General features: G+C 33.0%; 1 long non-coding RNA gene across 1 annotated transcript; it reads left to right on the top strand.

Moving 5' to 3' along the window:
- Positions 1-8,829: 8,829 nt before the first annotated feature.
- LOC142234096 (uncharacterized) lies at positions 8,830-9,222 on the top strand. The gene is made up of 2 exons (XR_012721560.1): positions 8,830-8,941; positions 9,004-9,222. It is a non-coding gene; the product is annotated as an uncharacterized LOC142234096 (long non-coding RNA).
- The last annotated feature ends 3,924 nt before the right edge of the window (positions 9,223-13,146 follow it).

Genomic DNA, 13,146 nt, shown 5'->3' with positions numbered 1-13,146 from the left:
AAAAGTGGAGGGAAACAAAAGTCGTCTTCATACCTAAAGCAGGAAAAGCCTCTCACTCGAGTGCGAAGGATTTCCGACCAATCAGCTTATCCTCATTCCTACTTAAGACCCTGGAGAGGATGATAGACATGTATCTTAGAACTAGCGTGGATTCAGGTTTGCTCTCGAAACGACAGCATGCATACTCGAAGGGCAGGTCTACTGAGACCGCATTGCATGAACTGGTCAGCTTTATTGAAAGCTCACTATCTGTCAAAGAATACACAATCGTGGCGTTTCTAGACATCGAAGGGGCGTTCAATAATATCCATCCGAGCTCGATATTAAATGGACTGACAACTCTGAATGTTGATCCAGGTATTCTTAGGCTGTTAGACGAACTTCTAATGAAGAGACGTATTTCAGCCACACTAGGGCAAGCAAACATACAAAGGTATGTGAACAGAGGCACTCCCCAAGGAGGAGTTCTATCACCTCTTCTTTGGAATGTTGCTATAAACAACCTTCTGGTTTCCCTAGAAAAAGAAAGGATAAAAGTGGTGGCATACGCAGATGATGTGGCGCTAGCAGTCAGGGGAAAATTCCCATCCACAATCAGAGATATTATACAGAGAGCTCTCCGGATGACTGAGAAATGGGCGAAAGATAATGGTCTTGGTGTAAATCCAGCAAAGACAGAAATAGTCATGTACTGCAAAGATCGCAAAACTCCCACAGTTAGGCCCATTTCCTTAGGGGGTACTGAAATTCCCTTTGGTGAGTGTGCAAAATACCTTGGCGTTATTTTGGATAGGAAGCTGAATTTTAGGCTTAATATTGAAGAGAGGGCGAGAAAAGCCACGGTAGCTTTGTACTCGTGCAAAAAGGCAATAGGGAAAAAGTGGGGACTAAGACCAAAAATTGTGCATTGGCTATACACGGCAGTGGTTAGACCTATAATGCTATATGGTGTTGTAGTCTGGTGGCCGGCACTTCAGAAACCGACTTGTTTAGATAAAGTTCAGCGTATGGCGAGCTTATGTATCTCAGGCGCATTTAGTAAGACAGGAACAGACTCCCTTAATGTCATGCTACATCTATTGCCTTTAGACATTTTGGCCAAACAGTCAGCTGCAACAACGGCTGTGCGGTTGCGCGAGCTATCGCTGTGGTCGGAAAAAATGTACGGTCATAGTTCGGTCCTCAAAGTAATGCCAGATGTGCCTAACGTAGTGGATTACACCCTGGCAAAACCACTTTTCGACAAAAAGTTTGAAACTCTAATTCCCAACAGTGAGGCGTGGTGTACACAGACCCCGGGGAATAAAAGATATATAGATTTCTATACTGATGGCTCCAAATTGAATGGACAAGTGGGGTTCGGAGTATATTCTAAAGATCTGGAAATTCGAATAGCGAAAAGATTACCTAATCACTGTAGTGTTTTTCAGGCTGAAATATTGGCAATAAGAGAGGTGGTGAATTGGCTGAGAAGTAATGTTCCAACAAATATTGGCATTAATATATACTCAGACAGTCAACCTGCAATAAAATCCTTGGACTCTGTGTTCCTTAACTCAAAAACGGCCATAGACTGCCGCAAATCTCTCAACGAGATGGCTGAGCAGTACAATATTCACCTAATATGGGTGCCTGGTCATAGGAACATACCGGGGAACTGTGAAGCAGATGTGTTAGCAAGGCTAGGAACTACCTTACATATTCCAGGGGAACTAGAATCTGTTGGTATGCCTCTGGCCACCTGCAAGCTCTTACTGCGTGAGAAGGCTGTTATGATGGCCAATATTCGATGGGAAAATTGCAAGGGTTGTAACGACACCAAGCAAATATGGCCCCATTTAAACTTAAACCGCACACTAGATATGCTAGTGTTCTCAAGGCGTCAGATAGCACTTCTAATATCTGCTATAACGGGTCGCTGCCTGATAGGCGAATTTGCAAAAACTATAGGTGCGAAGTATAATGACTATTGTATAAGCTGTCATGACGTGGAGGAAAAGGAATCAATTAAACACCTCTTGTGTGAGTGTCCTGCTTTTTGTGTAAGGCGTAAGCGAATTTTAGGAGCATATAGCTTTAGATTACTGGCTGACCTGGATAACGTTAACTTAAGCAGTTTGTTAATGTTTTTGGAGCAATCTGGTTGGTTCCACAAAAGTAAATAATAGAGAAGGTTCAGTGGTTAAGACTAGAAGTGCCCATATGTAATAGGTACTTTTAGTTAAATGTGGTATCACAATGGACTGAATAGTCTAAGTGAGCCTGAAATTTAATCGGGCTGTCACTTTAACCTAACCTAACCTAACCTTCCTATCACAAGCCCATGTTAAATTAATCGCCTCTGCGCCAATTTTGCACCATTTCCGGATCCAAAAAGAACATTTTCAGTGTTTTTTGGCGACGCTTTTTTTGCTGGGTCACGCCCCGAGTAAAAATTGAGAGATCTAATTTGATAAAATTAGATATGAGTAGTTCCAAAAAATGGTCTGATCGTATCTCAATATTGGTCTAGATGCAACGTAATGTTATCGCTATATATAGTTGGATCTGCTGTTAGATATCGTCATACACGGAATTATATATAATTGTATCTAATTATACCTTATCATATATGGGTATATGGGCTTATATCTAGAGAGGTCCATTTTGAGATCTAACTATATCTGATATGATCCCACAATTTTTACACGGGGCGTGAGTCACGCTGTCAAATCAAATGCTGAGCGAAAATAATCGGTTCGTGAATGTGTGTAAGCTCACGAGTTGAAATCGCTTTCCTACAAATCGCACACCTACACTGAAAAAACATTGAACCCACCAGGAAAGAACATTTTAGTTAATATTAGAAAAAATAGATTAATTTAAAAAATGTTACCTAAACTGTATTAGAAACGCAGATGTCATGACGATTTCACAAAAGTAGTAAATAATTTTCGACACATTCAAACAAAATTATTATTTTTCACTTACTAAAGAAAATTTCGTAGTTTGAAGGAAAAATTTGGAGTTCAAAAATGTCTTCAATGCCATACAAAGTTCAAGATGGGCCCATTATTGGTAAAATTTTTAAATTTTAAAAAATTCTGAACTATTTTGTAGTACACTCGAATTCAGTTCATCTTTATGCTCCATTTATGTATATGTTTTTCCTCTGTTTTTGTTATTTTAACAAACTTACGCAAAAAATTATTAAAGGCATGGAAACTTTCTTAAAACGTAATAATTCCATGAACTAAAATGGAATTAAATCGGCTTTAGTGAAATATAGGGTTCACTTTTTTTTAAGTGTATGATGTTATGACCTTAGGTTAGGTTAGGTTATGTGGCAGCCCGATGTATCAGGCTCACTTACACTATTCAGTCCATTGTGATACCACAGTGGTGAACTTCTCTCTTATCACTGAGTGCTGCCCGATTCCATGTTAAGCTCAATGACAAGGGACCTCCTTTTTATAGCCGAGTCCGAACGGCGTTCCACATTGCACTGAAACCACTTAGAGAAGCTTTGACACCCTCAGAAATGTCAAGAAAATCTCTAAACTTTCCTTCAAGTTTCATAGTGTGGGGCAAGGAGAAGGTTCCCGTCCAAATACCCAAAAATCAAGTACACCATATTGATTTCACAACCTTTCCCTACGGTCTTTGTAAATGTAAAGTAAACTTGAGAATTCTACTTTTTTCAGTGTTAGAGGAGGTCTCTCTCCCCGTCCCAATATCGAAAAATTATATAGCGTGTTTTGCGTAGACGTCCCAGAAAATCTCAAGCAATATAAGTCAATTTTTTAAACAGCAGGTCAAATGAAGGACCCTCTTCCCTTCCGAATATCACAAAATCATATATCCATTATAATAATATAACCTACCCCACATCCTCTGTAAATTGGAAAAGTTTAACTATTTCACGGAGGACAAATTGTTGTACTTGAGGAGAAATTTGGGTCTCCCTGTGCCCTTTTATTTTCCCCTGACCAAATATTAAAAAATCATATACCTCATATAAATTTCATAATCTCCCCCAAGTTCTCCGTATAATTTCAGTAAGTCGACAAATTTTAGTTTTTTCACTGTACTTTAAAAAAGTCTTTGCCTAGACGCCCCCTTCAATCTTCCGTGAAAATTTCAAGCAAATCGGATAATTTTGTTCCAATTTTCAAAAAGTCGGGCAAGGGGAAGGTCCCCCTTCCCGTACAAATATTAAAAAGTCGGGAACACCATAATAAATTCATAACCTCACGGCATGTTCTCTGTAAATATCAAGTATATCAGAGAATTTTTGTTTTTTTACTATACACTCAAAAAAAAGTTTACTTGGATCCAAAAATGTTGACCTTCTCTTAAGGATTTTGGTATTGATTCCGAGCCAAAGATGCGGCTTCTTTAAAATAAAGACACTTTTTAGCTACCTATCTGGCCTTAAATCTGGGATCAATAAAATTAATAAATTAAAATTAGGATTCAGATCTCATTTGATTTTCTTTTCGCGGTAAAGCTATTCACGTACAAACAAATGCCAGTTTACAAATCGAAGTTATAGCGGATACCTCAAAGTAAAAATGTTTTCTTACTTCCAAAAAAACAAAAAAAAAACTTTAAACCAAAGATGCTAAATCCTCAAAATAAGTCTTTGCCTATATTTGAAGCATATTTATGTTAAATCTAAAGAACCAATATTTCAGTTAATTTAAGGACGACTCCTTTAAATCAGGAATGTGTTTCTTTATTTTAAGGAAAGTTTTCCTTATTTCAAAGACATGCGACTTTAACGGAGGGACGCAAATTTACAAAATTTGTGTCCTAAATTTAATGAAACCTCTACGTTCTCCAAACATTTGTCATGTGCAAAAATAAAATTATTTTATAGCAAATGAAACTGCGATGAATTCAAATTATAAATATTTGTAATGTGCGCTGTATGTAAAAAAAGATTTTCCCTCTTTTCCGTTTAAACTTTTCTTGAATTTTCTTTGCTATGAACCTCACAGATCCCGAGACCTTTCCAACGAATGCAAAACCGTGGAAATCGGTTTGTGCATTCTGGAGTTAAAGCGTCAGGAAAGAAAACCTACTTACACACAGAAAAAAGTGTCTTCGAAACTAAAGGAAAAAATGTTCATTAATTTAGTTTAGCCATTTTATTTCCATTAAGTTAAATTTTTGTGTGAAATAATAAAATTTACTTGTTTCAGTGAAAAACTCCTAAACTAAAAGCAGTTAGGAATAGTTCATTAAATAGAATAAGGCATGGAATTTTACTAATACTGTTTTCTTCGCTGGGTATAAGAATTTACTACTGAACAAGAAAATTTTATTCACTGATAACAAAGCATTCGTAAAAATAAACAAAAACCGAACTGAAACCAAGTTTCTTTAAATTTACTAAAATTTCTTATAAAACGATAACACTGACATCCTTAGTCAGTGCTTATCATACATACGAATAACACGTGGCATAGAAAAATATTTTAGTTCATTCGTACTAAGAAGTATTCAATCCTTTCAAAACTTAAGTAAACACACTTGTTAGAATATAGGAAATTTTCCTATATCTCTTTTGTCTGTCTGTAATCGATACCTGTCATCGGTGTAATCGATATGTTTGCGCGTGGGTTGTTTTTTAGTTGGAATCGCGTTATTATGGTATACGGAGAAATTGTTAAAAAATCATATAGTAAACACTGAAAAAAAAAGTGAACCCACCAGGAAGAAAACTTTCGGTTAATTTTAGAAAAATTTGAATATTTGTAGAAAATTTTAACTTAACAGTATTACAAACGTTGGCATCACGCCGATGTCATAAAAATAAGTAAATATTTTTCGAAAAATTCAATAAGATTTATTAGACGTAAATAATTTTTTTCACTTGTTAAAGATACACCCAGAAAAAAGTGCCTTCGAAACTAAAGGAAACATTTTTCATCAATTTAGTTTATCCATTTTATTTCCATTAAGGTAAATTTTTGTGAGAAATAATAAAATTTACTCGTTTCAGTAAAAAAATCTTAAAGTGTAAGCAGTTAGGAATAGTTCATTAACTAGAATAAGGCATGGAATTTTACTCATACTATTTTCTTCGCTGGGTATACGAATTTACTACTGAACAAGAAAATTTTATTCACCGATAACAAAGCATTCGTAAAAATAAACAAAAACCGAACTAAAACCAAGTTTCCTCAAAATTAGTAAAATTTCTTATAAAATGATAATTGCGACTTCCTTTATAATAGAAAGTTTTTCATACATACGAACAACACTTGGCATAGAAAAATATTTAATTCATTCGTACTAAGAAGTATGCAATCCTTTCAAAACTTAGGGAAACACACTTGTTATATTTCTATTGTCTACCTGTAATCGATACCTGTCATCGTAATCGATGTGTTTGCGCGTGGGTGTAATCGATATGTTTGCGCGTGGGTTTTTTATACCCTCCATCATAGGATGGGGGTACACTGAAAAAACAGTGAACCCACCAGGAAAATAACTTTCGGTTAATTTTAGAAAATTTTGAATATTTGTAGAAAATTTTAACTAAACAGTATTACAAACGTTGGCATCACGCCGATGTCATAAAAATAAGTAAATATTTTTCGACAAATTCAAGAAAATTTATTAGACATAACTAAGTTTTTTCACTTGTTAAAGAAAATTTTGTAGTTTGAAGGAAAAACTTGGAGTTCAAAATTGCAAGAATGTCTTTAGTGACATACGAAGTTCATGATGGACGCCTTTTTGGTAAAATTTACAAATTTAAAGAAATTCTGAACTATTTTGTGGAATACACGAATTTAGTTAATCTTTATGCTTCATTTGAGTATATTTTTTTCCTCGGTTTTAGTTAATTTAACTAACGTAAACAAAAAATTATTAAAGTAAAGGCAACTTTCTCCAAACATAATAATTCCATGAACTAAGATAAAGTTAAATTGGCTTTAGTGAAATAGAGAGTTCACTTTTTTTTGAGTGTATATTAACTTTGTCATTCCGTTTGTAACACATAGAAATATTGCTCTAAGACCCCATAAAGTATATATATTCTGGGACGTGGTGAAATTCTGAGTCGATCTAAGCATGTCCGTCCGTCCGTCCGTCCGTCCGTCCGTCCGTCCGTCCGTCTGTTGAAATCACGCTAACTTCCGAACGAAACAAGCTATCGACTTGAAACTTGGCACAAGTAGTTGTTATCGATGTAGGTCGGATGGTATTGAAAATGGGCCATATCGGTCCACTTTTACGTATAGCCCCCATATAAAGGGACCCTCAGATTTGGCTTGTGGAGCCTCTAAAAGAAGCATATTTCATCCGATCCGGCTGAAATTTGGTATATGGTGTTGGTATATGGTCTCTAACAACCATACAAAAATTGGTCCACATCGGTCCATAATTATATATAGCCCCCATATAAACCGATCCCCAGATTTGGCTTGTGGAGCCTCTAACAGAAGCATATTTCATCCGATCCGGCTGAAATTTGGTATGTGGTGTTGGTATATGGTCTCTAACAACCATGCAAAAATTGGTCCACATCGGTCCATAATTATATATAGCCCCCATATAAACCGATCCCCAGATTTGGCTTGTGGAGCCTCTAACAGAAGCATATTTCATCCGATCCGGCTGAAATTTGGTATGTGGTGTTGGTATATGGTCTCTAACAACCGTGCAGAAATTGGTCCACATCGGTCCATAATTATATATAGCCCCCATATAAACCGATCCCCAGATTTGGCTTGTGGAGCCTCTAACAGAAGCATATTTCATCCGATCCGGCTGAAATTTGGTATATGGTGTTGGTATATGGTCTCTAACAACCATGCAAAAATTGGTCTACATCGGTCCATAATTATATATAGCCCCCATATAAACCGATCCCAAGATTTGGCTTGTGGAGCCTCTAACAGAAGCATATTTCATTCGATCCGGCTGAAATTTGGTACATGGTATTGGTATATGGTCTCTAACAACCGTGCAAAAATTGGTCCACATCGGTTCATAATTATATATAGCCCTCATATAAACCGATCCCCAGATTTGGCTTGCGAAGTCTCCAAGAGAAGCAAATTTCATCCAATCCGGTTGTAATTTGGAACATGGTCTATATCGGTCCATAATTATATATAGCCCCCATATAAAACGTTCTCCAGATTTGACCTCCGGAGCCTCTTGGAGGAGCAAAATTCATCCGATCCGGTTTAAAGTAGGAACGAGGTGTTAGTATATGGTCGCTAACAACCATACCAAAATTGGTCCAATCACACAAAAATTGGTCCATATCGGTTCTTAATCATGGTTGCCACTAGAGCCAAAAATAATCGACCAAGATGTTATTTCTATAGAAAATTTTGTCAAAAGTTTATTTCTATAGAAAATTTTGTTAAAATTTTATTTCTGTAGAAATTTTTGTCAAAATTTTCTTTCTATAGAAAATTTTGTCAAAATTTTTATTTCTATAGAAAATTTTGTAAAAATTTTATTTCCATAGAAAATTTTTTAATATTTTCTTTCTGTAGAAAATTTTGTCAAAATTTTATGTCTACTTTGTCAAACTGAACTGGAGGTTTTAAGATACCTTGCCATCGGCAAGCGTTACCGCAATTTAAGTAATTCGATTGTGGATGGCAGTGTTTAGAAGAAGTTTCTACGCAATCCATGATGGAGGGTACATAAGCTTCGGCCTGGCCGAACTTACGGCCGTATATACTTGTTTTAGTTGGAATCGCGTTGTTGTGGTATACGGAAAGATTGTTAAAAACTAATATGGTAAAATAATATAATAAATAACAAATAAAATATATAGAATATTTATTATTTTAAATTAGTGAGAAAATTTTTCGTTTTTTTGAAAATAAATCTATCAATGTTCGTGATGGTATATAAAGAAAGAAAACACCAGCATAATAACAACCCTTTCATTTGTCTTCATTTTGGAATCTTCAATTATCAGGTAATATTCAGTGACGCTAACCTTTTGTAACAAAAATGGTTTATGATTTTTTATATTTGTAGGTATTGAAATTGTAAAAGGAGGACAAAATCGTTAGGCAGCAACTTATTAAAAGTGAAAAGTACAAGAAGAAGAAAAAGTGCGTTTTACAGTTGATAATATCACATGGAAATTGGAAACAGCGGAATAATAAAGTAATATTTCAAGGAGATTCGATGCTGTTGATTCTTAATAAATATATTCAATATATTAATAAAACATGTCTTTTATTGAAGATAAAATTGTTTATATAAATAAATAAAATTGTATTTAAAAACTAAGGTAAGCAGTTCTAATTATGAAGTAAAAGTTTTACCACAAATGTGTAAGATTTGTCCAAATGAAAGAAAAAATTTCAATAAAATCATTCCATATATAAATTCAAATCAGTTAAATTTTTGCATTCTGTAGTATAGTGGTACATAAATATAGGAAAATGTTAACTAATATATGGAATGCATTATACCTAATTTCTACGAAAATCACATCGTTCAAACAAATAAAAATGTCTTTGGCGCTATACGAAGTTCAACTTTCTTCACAATGAGTTCATTTTAACTTAAAGAAGGGGTCACTTTTTTCTGGGTGTAATTTTATAGTTTGAAGGCGTTAAAAATTGCAAGAATGTCTTTAGTGACATACGAAGTTCACGATCGACGCATTTGTGGTAAAATTTACAAGTTTAAAGAAATATTGAACTATTTTGTGGAAGACACGAATTTAGTTAATCTTTATCCTTCATTTGTGTATATATTTTTTCCTGGGTTTTAGTTAATTTAACTAACGTACACAAAAAATTATTAGAGTAGAGGAAACTTTCTCCAAACATAATAATTCCATGAACTAAAATAAAGTTAAATTGGCTTTAGTGAAATAGAGAGTTCACTTTTTTTTGAGTGTAACATTACATGGAAATTGGAAATAGTGGAATAATAAACTAATATTTCGATGCTGTTGATTAATATAATAATAAAACATGTCTTTTATTGAAGAAAAAATTGTCTATATAAATAAATGAAATTGTATTTAAAAACGAAAATAAGCAGTTCTAATTTTGAAGTAAAAGGTTTACAACAAATATGTAAGATTTGTCCAAATGAATGAAAAAAGTTCAATAAAATAATTCCATATATGAATTCAATTCAGTTAATTTTTTCATTCTGTAGTATAGTGGTACATAAACCCAGTATTGAGCGTTGTAACAGCGTTGGAACCCAACGTTGAAACAACGCTTGCTAAACAAATTAATTGACGGTTTTTAAATAGTAAATTTTCCATAAAATTATCGTTGAAAATGCATTTCCATCAATGTCTAATGGTTTTTAATGAGTAATGGAGGTATTATTGTTGATAGGAATTGATTTATAATAGGATAAATATATATAAATAAAAAAAAAAAAAAAATAATGTTCCTTTATCATATAAAGTGAATATGTACATTAACAGTGAAACCACTAGGAACAACAATTTGGGTAATTTTACAAATGAGTAGAAAGTTTTAACTAAACTAAACGCTGACATCACGCCAAAACCCAAATATAAGTACTTATTTATCGACTAATTGAAGAAATTTTGTTAGACATATTTACTTTTTTTCACATGTTAAGGTGGGTATTAAGTTCGAGTTTTTTCACTAAAGTGAAAACTAAATCAATAAAAAAAGGAATAAAATTATACATATTTGTTGCAGATTTTACTATAACTTGATGGGGAATAGCCCAAAGCAAGTTTTCACAAAGTTTGTATTCCTTAAAAAGTATTATTAAAGAAAAGTAATCGTGAAAAAATGGCGATTTTAGCGGTATAATTTTCAAAAAAGTAGAGAAATTGAGGAATCAAAGGTACAACAAGCCTGTATACAACTAAGAAATTTTTCGTACAAAACAAGTAAATTTTCTATAATCACCAATATTTTATTTCAAAAAATTATTATTATATTACACAAAATTATGGGTTATGATATACAATAAAGGAAATATTTTTATTAGTACGGTGGATGCAGTTACTTGTCGGTAGTTAGTAATTGCTTCTTCAAAAGAGTAATATTCTATGTTATTAGGACTAAACTAATTAATTTACATTTCCATGTTTTCTATCCATATGAAAGATATATGTGGCATAAGTTGCTATATTCAATTGAATTGTCCAATTTCATCGATTTTGGCTAACTTTTGTTGGGCGGAGTCTTATAAGCATCTGAAATTGCAAAGTTATACAAAATATAAGAAAAATATTATCAAATTCTATCGTTCATATTGATTTTTAACTTACGGTTTTCAAGAGTATTTCGTAGAGCCAATAAGGATATCAGCTTAATTAGCATTAAACAGTAAGAATATTCAAAAAAATTACCATTACAAGACCTGTCTACCAGCAAGTGAAAATAATTATTTTTAATAAATTGAAAGTTTGGTTTTATTAAAAACGGACAAAATACCGTTTATAGAAAAACTTACCACATTGAAAAATTCATCCAGTAGGTACATTATTGGAATCATATCCGTGGACTAATGGGACGTTTTTGAAATTATTCTCTGAATATATTTGAAATAAAAAATATTATAAAATTAGACATAATTTCCACTTGTCAGTATAGCATTTAGTGTTTAAGGTGGATATTAAGTTCGAGTTTAGAGGCTAAAATCGCAATTTCTCTTTAATAATCTATTATAAAAAAAAATCTCTATAAAAAACTTGGTTTGGCCTATTCTCCATCAAGTTATATTTAAATTTGTATCGAAGACGTATAATTTTATACTTTTCTTAGTGATTTATTTTTAATTTTAGCGGCTAAACTCGAACTTAGTACCAGCGTTGCCAGAATTGTTTCATCAAAAACCGCTAGATTTGCCCAAAAAAAATAGCTAAAAATAGCTAGAAAAAAAGCTAAATTTTTTTGTATCAAAAGTCACATTTTTGATTGAAATTTAACAAACTTAAAGGCTTTATTTCACTTACAATGCATATTATTTTCATTTTAATTCCACTTCTGTGAGATTGTAACAATATCTAAGGCATATTAGCTCTGTTTGCGTATTCGATACATTTTGATTACTATCACAAATTTTTTACTGGAAGTCCTTCGTTTTGTGGGAGCTACCTTCCCAACACCTCTATTTTATTTACTTGTTATTTTAAAATATTAAATGATCTAAGCATGCTTTGGATTTGGTAAAAAAATGATTTGTCATTTTTTTAAATAAAATTTTAGTTTGGTTTTGAAATTGTGAAAAATTGTAGAAAATACCTATAGTTTACATTTCCCAGTAAAAACATTTTCCTTTTCTTCATGAGCTATCAAAGTGCTTTAAAAACGTGCTAACGCCAACTTAAATTTCCAAATTCAGACTCGACTTCAAGTAGAAATTATTGTATATATATATGTTTTTAAAATAAAGTGTTGAAAAACATATATTTTTGAACGCTATTTTGGTTTGTGGTTAAGATGCAAAAACTCCTCACATTTAAAGACTATTTCATTAATTCTTCCTTCTTTCATGAAAACATACCCATTTTTAAGTTGAATCACTTAATTATAAGGACAAAACGACTTTATCGTCTTTTGGACAAGGAAAACAGTTTATATAAAAGAAGTTCACAAATGCTATTATAACCAAAATTCGCGTTCGTATTTTAAGGAGATGAAATCTTTGGCCTCACGACAATATTTTTTCAGTGCACAAGCTATTCACATCTACTATTTTAATTTAGTAATATCGTAATAACTTTAGAATATTATAATAACATAAAAAGGATAAACGAGTCAAATGATAATATTTCCAATAATTTACTGACAGTTTATCTAACAAATTTGTATGGTAATAGTAGATTTAAAGTTTACGATAACTTTTATGCATATAATGAGAAAACTTTACAACAAGGTGTATTTGCTACAAAAATGCCCGCATAATGGCTGGAATCATTATTAATGTTTCAACTGAGCTTTGAAATATGTGGAAACCCTTATTCTTGCAGCAAGGCTTAGATAAAAACGCCGATTTATCCATATTTCAATAGAAACATGCCGAAAATAAAAAAAGCCAAAAATAGCTAAAAGGGCCATGAAAAAAAGCCAGAAAAAAAGCTAAAAGCTAAATGCATTTTTTCCCCGCTAAACGTCTTCAAAAAAAGCCAAATCTAGCGGGGAAAAAAGCTAAATTGGCAAC

This window comes from Haematobia irritans, chromosome 4 (assembly GCF_050003625.1).
Source record: "Haematobia irritans isolate KBUSLIRL chromosome 4, ASM5000362v1, whole genome shotgun sequence".
Classification (NCBI taxonomy): domain Eukaryota; kingdom Metazoa; phylum Arthropoda; class Insecta; order Diptera; family Muscidae; genus Haematobia; species Haematobia irritans.
Note: the sequence above shows the minus strand (reverse complement) of the source record. Positions and strands in the feature narration are given on the sequence as shown.